Source organism: Acomys minous (genome assembly GCF_964271855.1).
Source record: "Acomys minous genome assembly, chromosome: 2".
NCBI classification, from domain to species: domain Eukaryota; kingdom Metazoa; phylum Chordata; class Mammalia; order Rodentia; family Muridae; genus Acomys; species Acomys minous.
The window spans coordinates 7,641,207-7,652,320 of NC_140484.1; the positions used below are offsets into that span (position 1 = coordinate 7,641,207).

Here is an 11,114-nt window from a genome sequence, read left to right on the forward strand (position 1 = left end):
ATCCCCCCCTCTCATTTCTACCCCACTAGGTCCCTTTTCATCCTTTGAGTAGACACCGTCTACTTCCATATTTCTTTTTTTCTTTCTTTATTTTTTATGTGTGTGTGTGTGTGTGTGTGTGTGTGTGTGTGTGTGTGTGTGTGTGTGTTTGAGGACAGGGTTTGTCTGTGTAGCCTTAGCTGTCCTGGACTTGCTTTGTAGACCAGGCTGGCCTGGAACTCATGGTGATCCACCTGTTTCTGACTCCCTTAGTGCTGTGATTAAAGACATATGTGTGTCACTGCTCCTGGCATCTCTCCTCTCTCCCCACCCCCCCACCCCCTCTCTGACGTGGGAAGCTGCTCCTAAGTAAGAGGTAATTGTGTCCCTGGATATCTTCCTGCATCATCCAAGGACTCACAGTTCTAATCTCTGGGACCCTGTAGTCATGAAACAGTGGCTGTGACTGTGCCAAACTTCAATGGAGAACCGCATGCCAACATAACTACCTCACTTGAGCCAAACAGTGAATTTTTTATTTTTCTTTCTTCTCTTCTCCTTTCTCCTCCTCCTCTATAGTGTAGGCTAGTCCCAAATTGCTATGGCTGTGTGGCCAAGAAGAACCTGAACGTTTGAGCCTCCAACCTGTGCTTACCCCGTAAGTGCTGATACTGCCAAAGTGTGCGGTTTTAGGTGGTGCTGGAGCCAACCTACTACTGCTTTGCGCATGCGTAGCGCGCAGTGCATCAACTGATCTTAACCCCCGACTTACTCTCGCCCTTCTATTCAGTCTCAGACCCTAGCCATAGGGTGGTTTCGTCACATTGAAAGGCCAGTTCTACCCACCTCTCTGGAGGGTTCTCAGACACCCCAGAGGCTTGTTTCCTCAGTGATCTTAAATCTTGTCATACTGACAGTAAAGATTAATCCTCATGGAATTTTACTGACTGACAGGCTGAGACACTGAGTAAAGCAAATTGCCCAGGACACTTGCTTGTCCACTGGCAGAACGTGGGTTCGAGTTCATAGCAAACTCTCACCTCAACAGTCAGTTGAGAGCCAGGCGTGGTGGCGCACGCCTTTAATCCCAGCACTGGGGAGGCAGAGGCAGGCAGATCGCTGTGAGTTCAAAGCCAGCCTGGTCCAAAAAGAGAGTCCAGGACAGCCAAGGCTACACAGAGAGACCTTGTCTCGCAAAACCAACCAACCAAACATACAAAACAGTCAGTTGAGAGATGATTCTCTTGGTTTGATGTAAGGTGCCATTCCTCGCCGATCCCCCAGTGCTACTTTTCTCTTGAGCAGAATCTGCTGGCCCTGGAGGTCACAGAAGTACCCCAGGCCGCTGGTTCCCACAGTGAAGGCTGCCCCCACTAGTGTATCTGCTGAGTGTGGACTGCCGAGGGCCATGGCAGCTGTGGTAAGCCACAGTTGCTCAGCTGGGCAATTTGTGCTAGAAGGAAGGGTTCCTAGCCCAGAGCTGTGTTCTGTTCCCATCCTGCCTCCAGTCTGCCCCCTCCACAGCCCCAAACTTCCGCTTGAGTCAGCCCAAGGCCTGCGTGGGGGCGTCCTCTGGTTTTCGGCAACATCCTGTGTTCTGCCTTCTGCATACCTATTTTCCATTCCCAGGGAATTCCTCCCATCAGAGTTTGTTCCCTTTTTTTTTTTTTTTTTTTTTTTTTTTAACACCTAGGAGCCAAACAGCCCGCAGAAGAATTAAAACGGTTCTCCTGAGGTACCCGGAGCCACCCCTGCATTACAGTCTCCAGCCTAGAGGGTCCAGCAAGGGCCTCCTTCCTTCATCCGGAAAGGCTCCAAGTTCTCCTTCAGCTTCACGTATGGACTCCTCCAAGCTGCTGAACTACTGGGCACACAGCCGCCATATTGCTCGCCCAGCATCCCTCCCATCCTGTCTGGAGGCGCCACTTAGTTGCCCTGAGACACAGCTCAGCCTCAACTCCCGGAGGTCAGGTGGGGCCAACAATCACACAATGCATTTTCTTTCTCGTGATTGGACTAGAAACAGACATGTGACTCAAAATGGCCGATCAGAACTGGCCTAGGATTTGTACAAGGAGCCCAGAGACAAAAAAAATTTGGATTTGATGAACTGCAGGATACACATTGCATGTGGTTGTTTTTGTTTTAGTTTTTCCCTCCTGCCTTGTCAGGGAGGGACCACCATCATCGATCAGTAGGAGAAACTGAGGCCATTACAAAAAGAGAGGCAGAAAGAATGAAAACGGTGGCACACACTTTAATCCCTTGAATCCCAGCACTCGGGAGGCAGAGGCTAGGCCGATCGCTGTGAGCGGTCTATAAAGCAATTCCAGGACAGCCAAGGCTAACACAGAGAGACATGTCTGGCGGGGGTGGGACCAGTAAACTGTTCATTTTAGAGTTTTGTTTTGCTTTTTTTTTTTTTAGCATCCATGGTGTCATCTCCCTCAGTCACTGAGCTGGATTAGTGTATCTACTTACTTGTTACTTCTGCGTGGACTAGTTTTGGTGTCAGTCACTTGCAATCAAGAGTCCCAACACACTCAGTCATGCACAGGAATCCTGTGCTATGACACAACAAATGCATTTGGCTTCTTAAACAGACACGTCCCCCTCACAGCAGGAGTCATGAAGTATTTCTTTAACACCATTCTTTCGTTGTTGCTTTAAATTTCTTTGTTGTTGTTGTTGTTTGTTTTGAGACAGGATCCCACTTTGTAGGCCCTCCTGCCTCCACCTCCTAAGCGTGGGCATTACAGGTATATGCCACTATGCCCAGAAATTGTGCTTTTAGGTATGAAAGAATATAGGTAATTTAACAAGAAATAAAATTGTCATGGTTGTTCATGCCTGTAATTTCAGCAGTAAATTTGTGGCCAGCCTGGGCTACCAAAGTAAGACCCTTTATTGGGGGCAGTTGTGTAACTCAGTGTGTGGCCCAAGATCTAGACTGTACTAGACTGTTACCGAAGTGTTTTGCACATTATTTCTTGCTATAAAAAGTTTTGAAACAATTTAGTCCCTATTTATTCCAGGTTGGCCTCATAGTCTTGGCCTTCAGCCTCCTGGGTGCTTGAGCGCTCACACATGACAACAAACTCTCCTAGTAGCTGTGATTTGAGGGAACGTCTCTCGGTCATGTGGTGTGAGTTTCTCACTGTTAGCACTCATGTCTCACTCACACACACACTCACACGTGTGTGTGTGTGTGTGTGTGTGTGTGTGTGTGTGTGTGTATGTAGGGGAGGGCAGGCATCTGTCTTTCCTCTCTCACTTGCTTAAGACCCACATTCTTTCCATCTTTTTACTCCAAGGCGTGTGGGAAGAATTTTCTGTGGAAGGTCAGTAGCTTTGATTAAGTTTCTTTATTTAGAACATTCTTTTTGCTGATGCTCATCCCATTACCTTTGAGTGTGCGGAAGTGGAGCCCATTAGAAAAACAGGCAGTCAGGAGACTTCTAGATGGACTTGGATGCTGGTGACCCCAAAGCTCATTTAGACACTGCAGTTTATTTTATCGACGGCTCACCCGCTCCCCCTCCCCCCCAATGGTTCCTGCATTCTCTTGCTTTAGCAACTGCCAACCTGTTTAAGGGGAAAGGGAACTTGGCATCAGCATCCATTCTTACCTTTGCTCTCCCTTCTCCAGCACGTGACCTACTCCCATGGGCCTCATCTGACTTTTGCACACCCACATCCAGACCTCTGCGGGTCCAAGTGGAAGTGTGAATATTCAGCCCCTTGCCAGTGATCCCGGTAGTTTTACAGACCTGCCCTGACTCTTGGCTTACACTTGTGTGCCCTTCACACATCTGGACAGCTGAGGTCTGAGGATCTTCCAGACAGCCACTTGCTCCCGCATTGCCTGTTTTTTTTTCTGTCCTGTCTTGTCCTGTGGCTTCTGTCTGCTCTCTGTCATTTAAAGCACTGCTGGGGCACTGCTCTTGTGTCTCGAGCTTTCCAGGGTGCAGAATTGAGGTGATAGTGCTCACAGCATTGATGCTGGTATCCTTATACTAAAAATGCGAGTTGTAAGGCTATGGGACTGGCACACACAGATGAAACATCTGCTCAGAGCTCCTACTGACATAGTCAGCAAGGGAACGGCCTCTGGTCAACACGTATCAAAGCAGAAAAATACAAACACGACTGTCCTGCTTCCAGGCTCCAGCCAGGAGGAAGAATGAAGACCCACAAAGCTTTGTGGCAACAGTGTTTATGACACAGCAGGAACGTGAAACCATCTAAATGCTTATCCTCTGACAGGGTAGGTGACTGCTGCCCCAGTGGTGAGTACAACTCGTAGTGATGTACTGCACAGCTGTGGGATGGCGAGTGACCTTTTTTAGTGTATATATATTTGTATGTGTAGAAAAAAATACAGGTAGGGGTGTGTGTGTGTGTGTGTGTGTGTGTGTGTGTGTGTGTGTGTGTATGTGTGTGTGTATGTGTGTCCCAGGCATGGGTGTTAACAGTGAGCAACTCATATCACATCACTAAGAGATACTCCTTTAAAACGTAGGCTATTGATTGGGCGTAGTGGTGCACGCCTTTAATCCCAGCACTTGGGAGGCAGAGGCGGGCAGATCGCTATGAGTTTGAGACCAGCCTGGTCAACAAAGTGAGTCCAGGACAGCCAAGGTTACACAGAGAAACCAAAAACAAAACAAAACAACAAACAAAAAACCCCAAAACAAATAACCCCCCAACCCACAAAACAAAAACATAGGCTATTTCTGGAAACAATTAAAAAAAATAATCAGAAAGCAGAGACAGTTTTCCAGGGAGAGGACACAGAAGTGGAAAGGATGTTTTAAACTGTGTGCCCTAGCACATTGAAACCTTTATCATACAGATATATGTGGTGTTAACAAAATTTTGAAATGGAAAGAGGGTAAGCAGGCCTGGTGTGCTGGTGTGTGACTGTCATCTGAACACCCATCAGGCAGAGGCCAGAGGCCAGAGGTTAGAGAGTTCAAGGCCAGCCTGGACTACATTATGGAGAATCTGTCACACACACACACACACACACACACACACACACACACACACATATGGAAAAGTGTGTAAGTTACTTTGTTCTGACTACTCCCTGTTTATTTCTAGAACATTCATGTGATACAGATATCAGCTCTGACAGTGACCTATGAAGAATGGAAATCTGCCACACTCTTTTGGGAACCACAGAAGGAAGGAGGAAGGAAGGAAAGAAGGAAGGAAGGAAGGGAAGGAGGAAGGGAGGAAGGAAGGAAGGGAGGGAGGAAAGAAGGAAGGAAGGGAGGGAGGAAGGGAGGAAGGAAGGGAGGGAGGGAAGAAAGAAGGAAGGAGGGAGGGAGGAAGGAAAGAAGGAAGGAGGAAGGAAGGAAGGAAGGGAGGGAGGTTAAGTTCCACCTTGTAGGTCATTGCTAGTAGAATAAGCACAAACTCAGCACCATGACAAAGATGCACGGTCCTTGAGCCCCTACTGCCCAGCACTTCTCTGCTCCACCCACCTTGGCCTTCTTCCTGTCCCAGAGTCTTTGCATTCCATGTCCCAGTCGTTGAATGGCTCTTTCTAGTTCCTCTCATAGCTCACCGCTCAGTTCTTAGCTGAATGTCACTTTCCAGAGAAGCCTCCCTGGCTACAGTGGCAGAGAGGATGGCAGAGAGGATGCCCCTTCCCTAAGTCCAGCACTCTGCCCCCCACTACCCAGACTTATCTTCTTCACAGTGGGCATCACTTTCAGTAGTTGCCTGGCTGATTCATTGGAATTCTTATGGCTTTCCTTAGGCCGTCAGGGCTGGAGGCCTTGCTCTTGTCAGTCTCTCCTGCGTCAGAGCCTTCACCGGTGCCTGGAGAGGGATGTGAGCAGGGTGGTAACTGTGTGGAGCACTCAGCAGGTGCTCCACGCTGGCAGACTCTCTGTTCCTTCCTTGTTGTGTGCCTCTGGGGAGAAGTCACGAGTTCTGCAGCTGGGAAGCAGGACAAGCTGAGGGCAGCAGCAGCAGCTGTTTTGCCAGGAGTCTGTTATTTCTACAGTTGTGCAGAAGCGCACCCTCTGCCTTTCCAGCGGGGGCTGCCTTCTACCCACCTTCCTGTTCTGGGAAGTAACACATGTTCTTGAGAGAACATCTCCCTAGAGAGAGGGTTGGCCAGGAAAATAGCCCAGTGCCTGGGAGGGAGAGGGGAGAGGAAGGAACGCTTTTTGGAAGTGATGACCCGTCTCCAGGACACGTTAAAGGACTGGACCAGGAAGATGGCCATCGGGGAGGTTGGTACAGACAGAATCCCCAGCTTTGTGTCCAAGCTCACTGTGTGCACACAGAGGCCATAAATGGGCTGTGTCCGTTTCCAAAGGAAGAAACCGGACACCTCAGACTGTATCCTCTGCCTCACTTACTTTCAGATACAGCGCTTCAAGCTAGGTGCAGGCTGGCTCCCTCCTTCTCGCCCATGACAAGGTCTGGCTACGTTACCCCGTGGTCTTGAACTCCTGGGCTCAGGAAGTTCTCTCGCCTTAACTTCTCAAGTAGTTGAGTCCGTAGGTATGTGCAGCTTCGCCAGCTTGGAGAAATGGCATGTTCTTCTGGTTGAGGAGACCTGGGTACAGGAAGAGATCTTGCCAACACTCAGCTACAGGCTTGGCTATAAGCATAGCCAGGTTTTTCTGCTACAATTTTGAGGCTTGTAGAACCTTCCCAGGATTCATTATTTTGGTTAGCCCTGTCTTGTTTCCTGTGGTTTCCAGAGATAAAACAACCATAAAGAAAAGAGATGGTGTTGTGGGTTGGTTTGAGGACAGTGGGACTAGGAGGAAGTAGGGCCACCAAGGTCTGTGAGGGAACCTAAGATAGACCCGACAGTAGCTACCCAGGAAGAGAGAGAACCCCCACCAAATCTCAAACTGCTCTGTAGCCAGGCGGTGGTGTGACTGGGTGTCTCTCCAGCTTGAGAGGCCTTGGCTCTGGGGGAGGACTCATCAGGGACAGACTGAAACCATCTTCTCAAGCAGGTTCCTGCAGGCCAAGGACTGTCCTCACTCTGGGCTTGGGGCCTAGCCACAATTCCTCCTCATCTTCCAAGTACAGGGCAGTTCCAGCCTGCAGGGGTTTCCTGGAAAGCCAAACACATTTGAATGGGAGCAGCAGGTGCAAAGTGCAGCTGACTCAGGACAGACTGGGTGCCACTTCCCCAAAAAGACAGGATGAGCGGCCAGAGAGATACCGGATAGAGACCCAGTCACCCCACTGCTGGGCTACAAAGCAGTTTGTTCTCTCCCGCCCTGGGTGGCACTTATTGGGTCCTCTCGCCCTGCCACTGGGTTGGTGGTGGTGGTGGTGACCTTTGCTCTCATCTTTTCCTGCAAGGATTACCTACAGCCTCACCACCCCCTCTAATCCATTGAAGTAAGCCCCGGAGGTAAAGCATCACACCAGAGTCTTCAGAGAGGTGACATGGGAATCTCTCCGACCCCTCTCAAAAAATGTGTGGGTGAGCTAGATGTTGTGGCTCACACCTTTCATCCTGGTGCTTGGTAGGCAGAGGCTGGTAGACCTCTGTGAGCTGGAGGCCAGCCAGAGCTACTCAGTGAATGAACCACTTTAAAAAAAAAAAAAAGGTCGGTGGTGAATATGCTTCAGGCTGAGGACACAGGAAGAAACAGGAATTGAAGGAAGGGAGAAGGAGAAACACACCATCTAGGCTGTGGGCTGGGACTGGCAGAGGCTGGCTCAGGTGGAGAGATGGCTAAGAATTGGGTGTGCTTTGTTAGGCTCAGGCATTGGAGGCTGCCCCTCTGCGCAAGAGTTAGTTGGTCTGCTTTAAAGCTGGATGGAGGCAGCATTGTCAGGGCCTGGTGCTCTGGGAAAGGCCGTCTGCCGTCTGCGCGTGCTTCCTCCCTTTGCCCATTCCTAGCTCAAGCCGCTTCCCAACCCCCCTCCCCTCTTGTTCAAAGTTTCAGAGTGGCCACCCACAGAGCAGCTCAGGCTGGGCGCTGAGTCATAAGACCAGGGGGTGAGAGTGACAGATGCTCTATGAGGGCATGAGTAGGGCGGGGGTGGGGCGGGAGCAGGGCAGGAGACAGATGGAGGGGGCAGTGGCTTTGGACCCAGCAAGGATTCAAAGAGGTGACCTGGGAGGTAGGCTGAGTCCTATTACAACCACGTCTGCCTTTCTCCCGTCTTACTCCCGTTCCCAAGGAAGCTTGTCCCTGCTGCAGCAACCAGCCATGGCCGGATCAGAGTGGAAAGTGATGGAAAAAGCGTGGGGCCCAGGGCTTCCTCCCCCCAGGCTTGGCTGGCTGTAGGAGGCAGAACCTGGCTCTGTTTATCCAGGCCACGCTCTTCCGGAGCAGATGGGCACCTGTCAGTGCCGCCGGCCAGGAGCTGGACTGACGCCCTGTCTCTGCCAAGTGGCAAGTGCCTTAAGGGCTTGGAAGGGAGCTTGCTTGGTTTGGCTGTTCATGAGGGGAAGTGTGTCCAGCTGGGAGCTGTCTGCACACCTGAGTGAGCACAGCCTCCAAAGAGCATGGGACACAGGACACAGTATGGACTCTGACCCGTCACAGTGACTGGGAGCCCGCGGTTCAGGGGACGACAGGTTCCGAGAAGCACTGTTGGCTTCTGCTCTTCGCCACCACAAGTGGTACACTACAGTAAACAAGCTACCACAAGATGGGGAGCCTAACACAATAGAAGTACTCTCTCAGTTCTGGAGGCCGGCCTTTAAAGCAAGATGCAGGCATCCTTGGTTCCTTTTGGATGTCCGAGGAAGAGTATTGTCACACTACCCTGGTTTCTAGTGGGTTCAAGAGATCTGTGCTTTCAGCCGGGCTTGGTGGCGCACGCCTTTAATCCCAGCACTCGGGAGGCAGAGGCAGGAGGATCGCTGTGAGTTCGAGGCCAGCCTGGTCTACAAAGTGAGTCCAGGATGGCCAAGGCTACACAGAGAAACCTTGTCTCGAAAAAACAAACAAAAAAACAAAAGAAAAAAGAAAAAGAAAAAGAAAAAAAAAACCTGTGCTTTCTTACTTGCAAACCCAGACAGGCCAAACCTCTGCTTCCATTTCCCCTCAGCAACTCCTTTTGTTTTTACTCTATCTATCTATCATCTATCCATATGTATCATTTATCTATCTCTATAACCTATCTATTTATCATCCATCTATATATCTCTTATCATCTATCTCCTTATTTATCTCTATCATCTATCTGGCTCTATCTATCTATCTATCTATCTATCTATCTCTGTCTGTAGTGTGTGCAGGGGGGAGGATATGTATGCCAGGGCAGCATGTGTGCAGAGGCCACAGGACTCGATGGAGTCAGCTCTCTCCTTCCACCATGTGGGTTATAGGGACTGAACTCAAGTCCTCAATCTTGGCAGCAAGTAATCTTGCCTACTGAGTCAGCTCTCTAGCCCATTATCTCTTTTTTAAAAATAAGGACACCAAGCCGAGTGTGGTGGCACATGCGCCTTTAATCCCAGCACTCAGGAGGCAGAGGCAGGTGGATCTCTATGAGTTCCAGGCCAGCCTGGTCTACAGAGTCCAGGATAGCCAAGGCTACACAAAGAAGCCTTGTCTTGAAAAAACCAAGCCAAATCAAACCAAAACAAACAACAAGGACACAGTTGTATGGAGCTAAGAGCCCATTGCGTACCTGTATAACTTCATCTTAGCCACATCTGCGATGACGCTAATTCCAAAAAAGGGCCACGGTCTAAGGTCTTGGAAGGACATGAAATTGGAGGGATGCTACTGAACCAGGCACACCTGTCTCCTTCCCATCTTTTCCTTCTCCTTCCTCCTAGTCTTCTGTCTAGACGGGTGCTATGCTGTGCTCAAGTAGCACTTCCAGGGGGAGGGCATGAGGCTGCCATGTTTCTGAGAGCCAACAAACTCCCAAAACCCACTAGAAGACCGCGAGGGTGTGGTGTGTGATTGTAATGCCAGCTTTTTTGGGCTTGAGGCAGGAAGACTGAAAATTCAAGACCAATTTAGTCAATTATCTCAAAGTAAAAGTTTAAAAAAAAAAGAGTTGGGGGTACCTCAGTATGCCTGCTTTGGATTCAATCCCCAAAATTGGAAAAGATATAAAGAGGCACTCAATTTACAACTCTGGTTTCAATCCTTTGGTACCCAAGCCTTTGGTAATTCATGGGAAAGCTGTGCATTCCTTCTCAGGATAAATGCACTCACAAATACAAATTCCTTTCTCGGTGACACAGTGCTTCCAATGCCCACAGGTCCTAGAGCTGCAGGAAGGGCCTCTTCTGGGCTATGGAATCCATTACCCACCAGGGACCACAGCACTTGTGAGCTCTGGCCACATTGGGTCAGGACTTGGACGCACGCTCAATTAGATGTAAGTAGGTAGGTAGATGGGTGTGTGTGTGTGTGTGTGTGTGTGTGTGTGTGTGTGTGTGTGTGTGTATGTGTGTGTGTGTGTGTGTGTGTGTGTGTACAGATGTGAGCTTTGTCTGATTTTCAAACCTTAATTGGGGGTTAAATAAATGACAAGCTTTTCAAGCAAAACTGTAGGTCCTTCTGGGCTTCAGGTCCCTTCCAAGAGAGTCATAAAGCCTGAAGGCACTGCTTTCCAGTGCAGCTGCTCCCATGAACCCCTGGACCCAGCTGGCTTCCCACCAAAAACTTACCTGCGCCCCCAGCCAGATCACTGGGATATTCCCCCTTATCTTTTCCTACTCCACAGACAGTCTTCCCGGTGAGTTCCAGCACAGCATTCTCTGGCCCATCCACTGAGTTTGATTTCCACAAGGAGACAACTGAATCACCCCAAGGCTGAACCACACTGCTTGTCTCTTGTCAAGCCTTGTCAGCTTGACACAAACCTAGACAAATCAGGTAAGAGGTAATCCTTTTGCTTGTTTGTTTCATTTGTTTGGTTGGCTTTTTTTTTGAGACAGGGTCTCTCTACATAGCCCTAGCTGTCCTGGAACTTACTATGTAGATCAGGCTGTTCTCGAATTCACAGAGATCCACCTGCCTCTGCCTCCCAAGTGCTGGAATTAAAGGCCTGTGCCATCAAATCCAGCAAAAGATGGAATCTTAATTGAGAACATGCCTCTATTTTCTAATCTCTAGAGAATGTTCTTGATCGATGACTGATATAGAAGGGTTCCACCCTCCATCCTG

General features: G+C 49.5%; 1 long non-coding RNA gene across 2 annotated transcripts; it reads left to right on the top strand.

Moving 5' to 3' along the window:
• Positions 1-1,112: 1,112 nt before the first annotated feature.
• Positions 1,113-5,201, top strand: LOC311585112. Of its 2 annotated transcripts, none has more exons than XR_014775102.1 (4): positions 1,113-1,233; positions 1,673-1,950; positions 4,144-4,246; positions 5,086-5,201. It is a non-coding gene; the product is annotated as an uncharacterized lncRNA (long non-coding RNA). The 2 variants fall into 2 exon arrangements; XR_014775103.1 differs by having other exon boundaries at positions 1,673-1,945.
• The last annotated feature ends 5,913 nt before the right edge of the window (positions 5,202-11,114 follow it).